Raw genomic sequence first — 12,894 nt, 5'->3', positions numbered from 1 at the left:
AATTTTGTCCATTTTCTTCAAAATGTAAATGATTTCTTTTTTTCGCATTCACCTTATTTCATTCATTCATGAAATCAGTTGGAATCAATATTTATGAGATCATATATTCTATAATTTGTCCATTGTTACATCATACTGCAATACGTCTGTCTCTGCTTATTGAGAGACCTTTGATGCTTTATAAGAAAAAACAATCTGTATAGTTTTTTTTATAAAGATATGTTGAATATCAGGGGTGACATTTGATAATGGCACAAAAGCTTTTGCAAACAAAAGTTGTAAGGCCCCTTACACGTGAACCGAACAACGCCCACGTAAACCAACAACATCATTGGCTGGAAGAAATTTTCCCCTTTCGAATAATTGTATTGGTCAATCAGAAGAGAAAAATTGTTAAATTATGCTGATAACGATTCTTGTGAGCAGTATGCGCTCACCAGCATGTTAATCAGCACAACCCAACAAACCTTTTTTAAACCCTGCTACCACACACTATTTTATTCAAAACAGTCTAGGTAAATACTCTGCGTGGGAAAATCAACCATAAAAGCTTTCAATTATTTTAAAATAATCATAATGCTTAACCCTTAAATGTACAATGTTTGAAAACAACACTGCGGAAAAAATTTAAATTTGTTTTTTTAGCTAGATCGTTTATTTGAAAGGATCAATTAGTTTTTCATTGTTTGTAACTTTTAAAAATCAGAAAGTGTGAAATTAATCCATTTTGAAACGTTTTCCATTTTTTTAACCCTTGTACATTTAAAAGTTAAGATGCCGGACTACACCCCTCCCGTTCCCCAACGTGCACTTAAGTTGTGTGATTAGATGTGTTGAAATACAAATTACTTTTAGGCGCGAAACAGCTCACAAAACATGAACTCGATTCAAAGAAATCCACCTTGTGTCAACGGGTTGATACATAATATCTATGGACTAAAAAAGTTATGGATAGTTCTATCCGAAGAACACTCGTTTAACTTCTTGCGAACCAACAAGTTAAATCAAGATCCACTCGAGAACGAGTTTTCGTGCGTAAGGCGGGCCTGCGGTAACAACGATACGCCAAACGCTCAGCAATTTGCAACTGCTCTAAAATATAGTTGCATAAAAAAAAACATGCTTTCAATAACAAACACGAATTGTGAAGACGACAACCACGTACCTATAGCGTGTAATGAATCTGACCAAAACGATCTTCTTGAAAACGACCCTTTGGAAGGATGTGATGAATTTGTATTACGGCCGCTCGATCCTCTTGAAGAAAATGTACCAGTTCCTGATGTATTGGAAAGAAATGCATTGTTATACGTCACTGGATATTCAATATCTAAGCTTACTCACAAAAAATGTATTAAAAAGCTAAACCAGTCACAGGCTGACGACGCACACGATTACACTTTCTGCTTGCTGAAAAAAAACCTCAATTCGAAACACTTCATAGTTCCAAGTAAAAATGCGTTAAAAATAGGTCTGGATGTTCTGAACGCATTCAAGCAAAAGTTCCAGATATTATTGAATGACAATAGGAAAGGTATTAAACTACGACTGAAAGAATATATCGAATACGATCAATATGAATCCGTGATGTGCTATAACTGTTTCAATAAGGTTATCAATAGACTCTTTAATACATTCATTAAAGCAGAGGTTCGAAAAATTCAGCAGAAAAATCTTAACAATAAAAATACCAAAAGAATGAAAAAGAACACAAAAGCCAGGAGGCTGGGTATCCCGAGTAATGTACAAACATCCAGAAAGAATATGAAATCTCGTACAACGAAATCGACCTGTTCTACATCCACTACACGAAATGATAGCAATGTCCATAGCCAACCATTTGAAACAGAATATGTAAACTGTCCTGATGATGGATTTGAACATAATACGGAATATGTTAATGAAGAAAACCCTCTTGATGTTGACGGCGAAAATAATAGCCAATCAGGCGAAGATCAGGAAAACCAAAAAATGAACGAATGCATTAAAGCGCTAGAAGAATTACTGAAACATTTACCAGAACAACGAAAAATTGAAGTCGAGAAAAGGTATCAGTTTAAGCGAATTTTTAAGATAAATTTTAGTATTTTTTTCGCTAACGCTCTATTTTTTAGAGATTGCTTCCGATTAACAATAGCTGAAATAAACGACACATTTGCAGAATTCAAGCCTGAACTCCAATGTATTTTCGACAAGTATAAAACATTTTCCAGTTATCAATTGGCCAAAATTCACACGTTGGCTTCATTTGAACAAGTCTGTCGAATTTTTACGGATGACCAACTTTACGCGATGGTATTATATCTAGACAGCCAACTGGTTTCACCTGAAGATACAGGATTGGTAATGCATTTAAAAATAAACGTTTTCCATTCACCCTCACTAAACTCCGATTTTTTATTTCATTTTTCAGTTCACCGACGTTATTGACGACGTTCTCGTGTATGAATGGGCAATAAGAATCTTTACTAAAATTTATCGTTTTCCTAATCGTGAAGAAGCCCTTAAACATATACAACTACAAGAAGAGGCGGAAATTTACAATTGACATATAGAAGTAAGTAGACAACATTTTTAATGACCCCATTCGGGTACTTTTTTATTACCGTGTCTTTTCTTACCGTGATGATATTTTGATCTCCGACTTTGCTCGGGTAAAATATACACTTCGACAGTGAGCATTCATAAGGGCGTATACGCGATGATCGATTCTCTTCATCGAATTTCTCTTTGCATTGCTACAGCTAAGCGAAACAATTTTCTAGAATTTGTTCAAAGCAGAGTTGTAACAAGTTGTATTAGCTATCAAAAGCAATAGCAAACGTACCGAGAAACGTTAAATCTAGCGAGTTATTAACAAAAGAGAAAATCGATGAAGAGAATCGATCATCGCGTATAGGCCCTTATGCATGCTCACTGTCGACTTGTACCTCCCATACACGGCGAATGAGAACGACCCCAATTTGAGTTTAGTTCACTCATAATCGCCAAAAGTGCAGGAACTCAGCGATGAGTAAAATTTGTCTCATGTTTTCCCAGGTTTTTCCAGGATTTACCGGCAGATTTTTTAGGGAACCATGAGACAAATTTACTCATCGCTGAGTTCCTGTACTTTTGACGATTATGAGTGAACTAAACTCAAATTTGGGTCGTCCTCATTCGCCGTGTATAAAGCTTTCATATAGTTAAAATCAATAAAGAACATTTTTATCGTTGAGGTCAAGGTTCAGATCCATAAATCAACATTAGATTCCCTTCGCCCACTTACATTTTTAATTATGCAGCAGAGTTGCTCTCCTTAGTTGTTAGATGCTTTTTAAGGTGTTTCGCTGTGAGATCCTTATTCTCGTTTCCACTTCGAAACTTTAAGTGCACAAATATCAGCTTCCACGACACGTACCACAATGAAACTGTTACTCCACGTTTGCTGTACTGCAGCATACATCAAGTAGCAATTTCATGTGAAAGGGGGCATTAATTGCCAAGAGTTGTGTGAATGAAAATTCGAAGTGGAAGAGCATTGTATAACCTACGTGGCGGACTCTACAAGGAATCACCTTAAATATTCCGTAATGTAACATGGGTTAATGGTACACAGAAAAAAAAAAGTTGTTGAATATTACACCTAAACAGCTGCACAGAGATCATTCCGCCGGTTATGTAATATTACGTTGTACGATGTACATCGATTTTGCGAACAAAATTACGTCCATTGATGTAATATTGTATCTGCTTTTTGCTATTACATCATTATTTCATAAATCAGCTTGAATTACGTTGATCGATATTACATTTTTTTCTGTGTAGTCTGACCCTAAATAGATACTGCCAGCACCATCACCATTCACATCGTCATCATAATGTCCAGCCAAACCCGACAGCTGCTCCCCCAGGAAAGAAGACGCACATCGTACGCAACAACTACAGCATCCGCAACGGGGAGGTTTTCGTGGAAAACAAGCTAAGTGGAACGCCAAAACTACACCAGCAGCAGCAGCAACGACCCAGGGAGGACGATACCGATGACATCACCACCGAAGAAATGAAGGACTGGTTATCGAAATACGTAATACTACATGCTGTGAATGAAGCGGAGCACCCGCAAAAATAACCTCATCTCGCAGAAGAATGCCAACGTAACAACAAATCCTTCGGATATGCTGAGCAGTAAGTTTGGACCGCTGCCTTCGCTTTCGCCGCCGAAAGTGTACGTCAGCGATCGGCCCGATATTCGCCATGAAGATCACCGAGAAGAAGTGGGATATTCCCGCCGTACAACGTACCATGGTTACATGGTTTAGATCGCCACGGGCTCTAACCCATCCGGAAGCAACTTCCAAACTAATGTAAACTGTCGTAAGGATGCAAATAAATAAGAGTTTATAAGGGAATTTCTGCAATCGGTTGTGTTGGTGCTTATTTATTGGTTGAAATGCTATGAAAGAACATATATTTAGATGTATAGTTTTTATGCAAATATTTATTGTGAAGTATGCGGTTTATGTATTCGCATAACCACAAACCTATTTTGGGCCGATCAAGCAGAAAACATCAAATAAATCCATGATTTCAGAGTTAACAATTATGGGTTTGGTAAGATACTTTAGTCAATTAGCTATTGAACAAAGTCAATGAGAATGCGTGATTTGAAGCTTTGCACCCATAATTCACAAAAACAAAAGAAGCGCTCCGTTCGAATCAATTTTTATCTTCATCCGATAGGCCGAAGTGAATTCATTGGCGTTTCAATGCGTTAGCCGAGTTTAGAATCCGTAGGCCGAGTTTGGCATCAAGAAGCAGTGTTAGACTTTTGACTCGTATGTGCAATCTTCCAGCAAGCAAGCGCATTGCACTAATATGTGTAGTTTATGCTGAAAAAGTAAAATTTATTATACAGAATCCAGAATCCAAAATCAACTCAGGCACATTTGATAACGGCACAAAAGCATTTGTAAATAAACTTTCTAAGGCCCTTTACACGCGAATACCAATACCACTTTCGGAAAAGTGATAGTTGCCCCTATCCGATGATGTTGGTTTGCGTGGGCGTACTTTGGTTCGCGTGTAAAGGGCCTTAGAAAGTTTGTTTACAAATGCTTTTGTGCCGTTATCAAATGTTATGGCTGAACTAAACTTACCACCTTCCGGCATCGGCATCGAATTCCATCCACCGCCTCGTGACAAACTCCAATCAGGTACCTCAGTGTTTCCAGCAATGCCTGCAAATGCAGTAGGTCCTCCTTCCTATCACCATCCACCGACTCCCCGAAAACCGTCAACAGGTTCCGCTACGGAGGAGTTCTGTCGATGTCTTCTCGGTCGCGGTTCACTCTGACTTTGGTTAGAAGCACGGACTGAAGAAATCTGTAGCAACAATGGCAACAAGCGCGAGTCTTTGACAGCTCAACATCGTTTACTTCTAAGCAAATGTTAAACCGATGTGTTCACCCCTAATCATTTTGGCATATGATCTTTTGTTATACAAAAGAAAAGCAGATAACAACTAAACGTCATAATGACATGCTGTTTGACAACAGGCTCTCCCTTTAAATTTTCGTTAGAGAAAAAGAGATAACATACGGTACTTCCTACTTTAAGCTAGTACATATGAGTAGATAGTGTTGCCGTGAGGTACACTCGAAAACTGCAAATGTAAGTGCGTCAAATCAAATTTCGAGCCGCTCCGTCTGTCACTTCGTTTGTGGTTTATACGGTATGCAGATTAGCGAGGTGTCAATTAAAAAGTGTTCAGATTAAAGACAGTCAGACTACCGTGGAGTGCCCCCTGAAGTTCTATAGTCTCCTGAAGATCTACGAAATTTTTTGATGATCTTCAACGTCCCCTAACTTTTACATAGATCGTTGAAATCAAATAAAGTTTCCTTAATTTCCCAGAATTTCTGTAAAGGCTCGTTTTGACGTAGGACTACGTCTTTGATTTCTATATGGGGGTACACTTTGTGAAAACCGAAAATGGAACATGTAACAAATTAAGAAAGATTTTGAACGTTAATAACTCACCTGCCCCTGGTCCAATTTCAATAATTTTATCACTAATAGATCAGAAATACACGCAATACATACACACAAAATCAGAACACGGCTTTTTCAAGGGTCGTTCGACCTCGACCAACTTACTTGAATTTATAGACTATTCATTGAATGCAATGGATAATGGAAACCACGTAGAAGCTCTCTATACAGACTTTAGCAAGGCATTTGACCGCATTGACATACCAATGTTACTCTTTAAACTGCAAAAAATTGGAATTAAGTCAGGGCTCCTGAAATGGCTTGAATCATATTTAACTACCCGCCAACAAATAATTAAATTCAACGGAAAGAAATCGAGCCCAATTCAAGTCACTTCAGACGTCCCCCAAGGCTCTCATTTGGGACCTCTCCTTTTCATTCTATACGTAAACGACATATCTTACATTCTCAAAAAACTTAAATTGCTTATTTATGCCGACGACATGAAGCTCTTTTTGGAAATAAGAAATGAAGAAGACATCAATATATTCCGGAATGAAATACACATATTCTACATATGGTGCAAAAAAAGTCTACTAGAATTGAATGTAAAAAAATGTAACTTAATATCATTTAGTAGAAAAAGAACAACTTCAAACATTTCAATTGCATTAGGAAATCAAACTGTAGACAAATGTGAAAGAGTTAGGGATTTAGGAATTATCTTAGACTCTAAGCTAACTTTCATAGACCATTATTTACAATACAATTATTCACAGGGCAAATGCTAGGCTTTATCAAGCGCTTTTGCTATAACTGTCAGGACCCTTACACAATTAAAACACTATATATTGCCTATGTGAGGTCAATACTGGAATATTGCAGCATTGTATGGTCTCCATTTTCAATCACGCACGAAGAAAGATTAGAATCAGTACAAAAACAATTTCTATTATACGCTCTTCGTAAATTAGGTTGGACTTCATTTCCTCTTCCATCATATGAAGCACGCTGCATGCTTATAAACATACAAACATTAAAAGAGCGTCGTGAATATGCAATGGTTTCATTTGTAAATGATATCGTTTCGCAGCGAATTGACTCAACAGAACTTTTATCAAAATTAAACTTCCATGCACCCACTCGGCAACTCCGAAATCGAAATTTATTTGCCATAAAACATCATCGCACAAATTATGCAAAATATGGGCCATTAAACCGCATGATGGCCTCTTACAATAAACACTGCGAAACCATTGACTTTACAATGTCTCGGCATAAACTAAAGCAATATTTTTATTCCATAAGAAATAACAACTCATAAAAGAAAAGACAAGAAAGCTGACACTACTTTTTTTATATAAATATATATTTAAGAAAACCAAAACTGTATTAGTTGTACTAGTCTACGTTGGTTGACGAAATAAATAAATAATAAATATGATTACGCATCGACAATGCTTCCGATTGTTGATTTTCAACAAGAAACTATTGAAAAACTGGTAAATGTCCAGCATTGTCCAAAAGCGTCGAATTACCTAACAAATCCACCAATTACCTACATCCTTCCCCAGCACAGTCGTCAGAGAGTAGTAAGTAGACGAAACAAGTCGAAGTGGCATTCGCCTCCAATCCTCGGGCGCGTGCGAATAGGGAGGATGGAATTGCGTAATATTTTACACACTCATCGCCATACTCAGAACCAAACGCAAATTCTTCAAGATAACCACCATCCGTCGTCTGGCTCGCCGTGGCGGTGTCTAACGTATCTCCGGTCTGATTTACGAGGTGTGCTGAAGGTGTTCCTGAAAAATGAGATCCGTGATGCTGTCACTTACACTAAACACGCCAAACGTAAGCAGCCATGGATGTTATCTACGTTTTGAAGTGACAGAGACGCACTCTGTTTGGTTTCGGAGGTTAAATCATCACCAACTTTGGCAACAAAACGGCTCTTTTTAGGGCCACCAAGCTTATTACAGTAAAGAGTAGGAATAGAATTCATCTACCTGATTGTCCATATTCAAAACCAACGATCACACAAAATGCTCATGTAATCAAACTGGAAGCAGGGGTAATCATTATAATTATAATATTATATTATAATCAACCTTGATCAATTTTGAATCGCCACGGCCGGATATTTTCGATGGAAGAAGCAACAATGTAGCATCTTATTCGACGAAGACGGCAGGAAACATTTGTGAAGCCGAGTTATTTACTAAAGAGAGTGTCGATGAAGAGAATCGATCAATGTAGATAGGACCTATTGAAAAGTGACGTGAGATTTGTTTTCCGTACTGAGTTCCAATGCTACCGAATGCTACCAAATGGGAGGCAGCTCCCACACCTGAACCCTACCAATCGACCCATCAACTCAACCGGGAACCAACGGCTTTACTTCCCGAAGGAAGGCGTGATCAGAGATGTTATGCCTTAGAACATGCCGGTGGCACCGACTGAGATTGGACCCAGGCCTGCTGGGGTGAGAGGTAATCACACTAACCACCGACGCCGATATCTTTCAAGGTGATATCACGGCGAATGAGAACGACCCAAATTTGAGTTTAGTTATCTCAGAAATAAGAAATAAAGTGCAGGAGCTCAGCGATGAGTAAATTTGTATCATGTTTTCTCAGGTTTTTCCAGGATTTTCCAGGGAAAAATTCCCGAATTTGAGAAAAGTAAAGATTGGATTCACTCAGTCCGAGACTGAATAAAATTTTCGTCAATTTCCTCATTTTCTGGCAGATTTTTTTAGGTTTTCCACAGGAAACCATGAGACAAATTTACTCATCGCTGAGTTCCTGCACTTTTGGCGATTATGAGTGAACTTAACTCAAATTTGGGTCGTTCTCATTCGCCGTGTACGCAAAAGGAAAAGAGCCAGTGTCGCTACTTGATAGCAAACTACTCATAATGGGAGGAGTCTTTGTAGCTTTTATACCACTTGGTTGCACATCATTCTGCTCTAACCTGAAAAAATATAAAAGAGCGCTGCTGTATGGCATTAGCTCATCATATTGTGCTTGATCGTCAAGCAGTATAGTTCGGTCTTTGCTCGCTTTGTCGAGTTGTTCGATAAATCTATAGTTTGTTACAAACGTTTGCAGATATACTGCACGTCGCGTCGTCAGTAGTGTCGGTCGCATCGCGTGATGGGAAGACAGCGCTCTCGGAGCCGACTTCGTGAACAAGCGGAGAAGAAGAACAGTGGTGAGGGTAGCTCGGTACCTACCTCAAATAGGTACGCTACTCTGCCCACCGATGTTGGAAATACCAACCCAGTCCCTGTGAAGCGGACGAAAAAGAGGAAGAAGAACCAAGGTCAGTCCGATGGTACGAGCGGACGCGACGATGTTACCGCGACGAACGCCAGCGACATCGGTGATTTCGGCGACGCCGTCGAAACCGAGAATTCTGCCGGCCCGAGTGCGGCGAAAATCAAGCTTCCTCCACTGGTGGTGAAGGTAGTGCCACTCAAGACGCTCATTGGCGATTTCGCATCGCTGGGCATCGCAGCTGAGTACAAGATCAGCAGGATCGGCACTAAGGTGATGCTCCGGACGAAAGCGGAATACGAAATCGCAGTCAAATTCCTGAAGGATTCCAATGCGGAATACTTCACGCACGACATCCCCGGTGAAAAACCCTTCAAGGTAGTCATCAGGGGTCTACCGGATGTTGATCCCAAGGCGATCGAAGAAGAACTCAAGGACCGGTACAAGCTGGCCCCAATCGCTGTCTTTCGGATGACGAGGCGAGACGAAAACGTGAAGACGTACCCGGATTGTCTTTTCCTGGTGCACTTCCAGAAGGGAACGGTGACGCTGAATGCGCTGCAGGCTATCCGCTCAATCTACTCCATAATCGTACGATGGGAGCCATACCGTGGAGGCCATCGCGATGTGACCCAGTGCCAACGATGTCTAAACTTTGGACACGGCACTCGCAACTGCAACATCAAGCCACGCTGTAGCAACTGCGCTCAAGAACACGCCACTTCCAACTGCCCTGCGGATGGAGCCGTGGCGTTAAAATGCGCCAACTGTGGTGGTGCTCATCAAGGTTCCGACAGACAGTGCTCCAAACGCGAGGACTTCAAACGCATCCGAAAACAGGCGGCAACTAACAACCAACCAGGACGCAAGAAGGACAAAGTCCCGGCATTTCGGACGGAGGATTTCCCGCCCCTTCGTGCTCCTCAGCAAAGGCAAGTGAATTCACGGGTGCATTCCGCTCAAGCAACTTCCGGTGATTCTGCTGGCCAAAGCTCTCCATCCCCCCCTGGATTCTGGAGACAACCAACAGCGCAAAACAACAACCCCGATCTGTTCTCAGCGGATGAACTGATGGAAATCTTCGTCAACATGTCCGGTGCTCTTCGTAAGTGCCGCAATAAGCCCGAACAGATCCAAGTGCTCGGTAAGTTCATCATCCAGTATGGCGTCTAAACCACTAAGTATCGTCACCTGGAATGCTTGCTCTGTAAGAGCAAAAGAGATTGAGCTTGCCGACTTCCTCCGCAAGCACAGCATCGACGTGGGCCTTCTAACCGAGACCCATCTAAAGTTCGGTGACAGCTTCTGGTTGCCTGACCACAACATTATCCGGCTTGATCGCACCAGCTCCAGGGGGGGTGGTGTTGCGGTCGTCGTCAAGAAAGGAATAAAATACCACACTCTGTCCCATATCCGCACCACTATCATCGAGGCCCTTGGTGTGGAGGTGGAGTCGTCGACTGGATACGTCCAGTTCATCGCCGTCTACTGCCCTCGACAGTGTGCCGCCAGCAGTGGACTAGCGGCTAAATTCAAGAAGGACCTGTCCACCATCACCCGTACCGGTTCCCGCTTCGTAGTTGGAGGAGATCTGAATGCTCGCCATGAGGCCTGGCGGAACTACCAGCAGAACCAGAACGGTCGTCTCCTGTTCGACCACTCACAGCATGGGCTGTACTCCGTTTGGTTTTCGGATGAGCCAACATTTATCTCACCGGCGGGCAACCCATCGACACTAGACCTGTTCCTGACAAATATCGGCTTGTCCAAGCCGGTAGCCTTGAACGAACTCAGTTCCGACCACCAACCGGTGGTGTCTGAGCTGGGCTGCAACGTGGCTCCTGCTTCAAGCCTGTGCAAGGACTATCATCGCGTAAACTGGGCCCAGTTTGGACGCGTGGTAGACAGGCACATCATCGACAACCCGCCGCTTGACACCGTGGAGGACATCGACCGAGCGTTGGAGGGACTCCACCAAGCCATAACCGTGGCTGACGAGGCGTGCGTCCGACGAGTTCCTGTGAGGGGTAAGTTTATTGCTATTGATTCCCACACCCAACTCTTAATTCGCCTGAGAAATGTTCGTAGACGCCAGTTTCAGAGGACTGGAGATCAAGCGATGAAACGTGAAATGGCCGATCTGAACAAGGAGATTGCTTCCAGAATGGTCTCACTCCGGAACGAAAGCTTCGGGCGGCTTGTCCAGAATCTGGACGACCGCTCCAGACCATTCTGGAAAGTTGCCAAGGTCTTAAAGACGCACCCTAAACCCATTCCGCCACTAAAAGATGAAAATGATGACGATCGGCTCATAATCACCCCTCAGGAGAAAGCAAATGCGATTGGTGAGCATATTGCCAAATCGCACTTGCTTGGCTCCAACATCCAAAGTCCGCTCGAAGTTCAGGTTGAGCAATGCGTACTCAACTTTGATTCCTCCCCTTGTGCCATCCCTCCGGAGGATAGAATCACAGTGGAACAGATTTGCTCAGCGCTGAAATGCACCAAAAACATGAAGGCCCCCGGGTTTGACGGAATATTCAACCTAGTGTTGAAAAATCTCAGCATGAAGGTTCACTCTCTGCTGGCTGCTGTCTTCAACAGATGCTTGGAACTGCACTACTTTCCTAGCATCTGGAAGACAGCGAAAATCATACCTATCCGCAAACCCGGGAAGGACCCAACGCTAGCTTCAAGCTACTTTAAAATAGGCCTGATAGGACTAGGAACTGTAAATAATAATTAAAATCTCAAATGTACCAAAGTTGAAAAGACGCATCTGTGTCACTTAACAAATTCATACATGTAAACCACACAATCACAAGAAATAAAGATCTTCGAGATAACCGCCATCGGTCGTCTGGCTCGCCGTTGTGGTGTCAAACGTATCTCCGGTCTGATCTACGAGGTGTGCTGAAGGTATCCTGGAAAATGAGGGCCGTGATGCTGTCACCTACACTAAACACGCCAAGCGTGGATGTTCTCTTCAATAAAACGGCCCTTTTCAGGACCATCAAACTTACATTAGTAAAGAGTTGGAATAGAATTTATCTGTGCTTGTTTGTCCATATTCAGAACCACAAGCCCCCAACGACCACACAAAATACTCTCCAGAGTTGTAATCTTGTAACCAAACTTGGAAGCAGGGGTGCAAGTGATTTTGATTGATTCTCTTAATCAACTTTCTCTTTGTAAAAAAAATACTACAAATTTGGTACGCCTACAATTCAAAAACGGAAAGAGTTGAGATAATAGATAATTGATCAATTAAAAGAACTAAATGCTCTTCACATTTATTCCGTCCACTAGCGGTCCTACGTCAAGCTTCCGTACGTGCCCCTAGGCACAGACCCTTCTACTTTTTATACATCAAAACTGAGATCAGAACAAATTTGGGTTGAAGAGTAGCGGTAAAGACATGTGAAGACATTTCATCCATCTCGATGATTTTTTTTCAAAATTCCCCTGACATCCCTGCTGGTAAGCATTAGCCATATTGATTTCTGTCATGCAACATTTCGTACGATCATGATATGAGTCTTCATATGGTTTTGTATTCATTAGAGCTGCTAGGAAAAAATCATAAGATCACCGTAGCATGTAGTTCATACGATTTTCATATCACCGACAAACCGACATG

General features: G+C 41.6%; 1 long non-coding RNA gene across 1 annotated transcript; it reads left to right on the top strand.

Annotated features, from left to right (window-relative positions):
* Positions 1-1,108: 1,108 nt before the first annotated feature.
* LOC135707199 (uncharacterized) lies at positions 1,109-4,288 on the top strand. Its single transcript, XR_010518210.1, has 4 exons — positions 1,109-2,048; positions 2,115-2,343; positions 2,414-2,557; positions 3,808-4,288. It is a non-coding gene; the product is annotated as an uncharacterized LOC135707199 (long non-coding RNA).
* The last annotated feature ends 8,606 nt before the right edge of the window (positions 4,289-12,894 follow it).

Source organism: Ochlerotatus camptorhynchus, unplaced genomic scaffold, assembly GCF_037179485.1.
Source record: "Ochlerotatus camptorhynchus isolate MF236.1 unplaced genomic scaffold, CSIRO-AGI_Acam_v1.1 ptg000304l, whole genome shotgun sequence".
In the NCBI taxonomy this organism is placed as follows: Eukaryota; Metazoa; Arthropoda; class Insecta; order Diptera; family Culicidae; genus Ochlerotatus; species Ochlerotatus camptorhynchus.
This window is presented reverse-complemented; position numbering and strand designations above follow the sequence as displayed.